Source organism: Molothrus aeneus, chromosome 4, assembly GCF_037042795.1.
Source record: "Molothrus aeneus isolate 106 chromosome 4, BPBGC_Maene_1.0, whole genome shotgun sequence".
Lineage (NCBI taxonomy): Eukaryota > Metazoa > Chordata > Aves > Passeriformes > Icteridae > Molothrus > Molothrus aeneus.
This window is the reverse complement of record NC_089649.1, coordinates 32406492-32406930: the sequence shown is the minus strand read 5'-3', so window position 1 is coordinate 32406930 and position 439 is coordinate 32406492.

Below are 439 nucleotides of genomic sequence, written 5' to 3'. Positions count from 1 at the left end.
TCAGACCAAATGCACAAACCACTTCATAATCTAGTAGACATGAGGGGTCACTCACTCCTGTTCAGTTGAGCAATTTTAGAAACTAGATTTATTATCTAATAGTAAGACATTTTCAGCTAGCTCAAAAGCTTATGGAAAGAACTAAAGAGAACATACCTGTGAAACCTCTGCACCACCTATTCCAACAGTCACTGTCTTCATTTTCCACTATTTTTGCCCATATTTTTCACACTGTAAGAGCTCTTGTTTACATATAAGTGGGGTAAAACTTCCAAGGATAACCAACCAAGTTCCAAATTTTGTGTAGCTTGTTAGACACCTCTTGTAAGAGTTACTTACTTTGCTGAAGGGTTATCTAATAGTCCATGTGCTGTTAGACCTCAGCTACAACAACAACAGCTATTTCAGAAGCTTTAAAAAGGAAGATACCAAATACCAC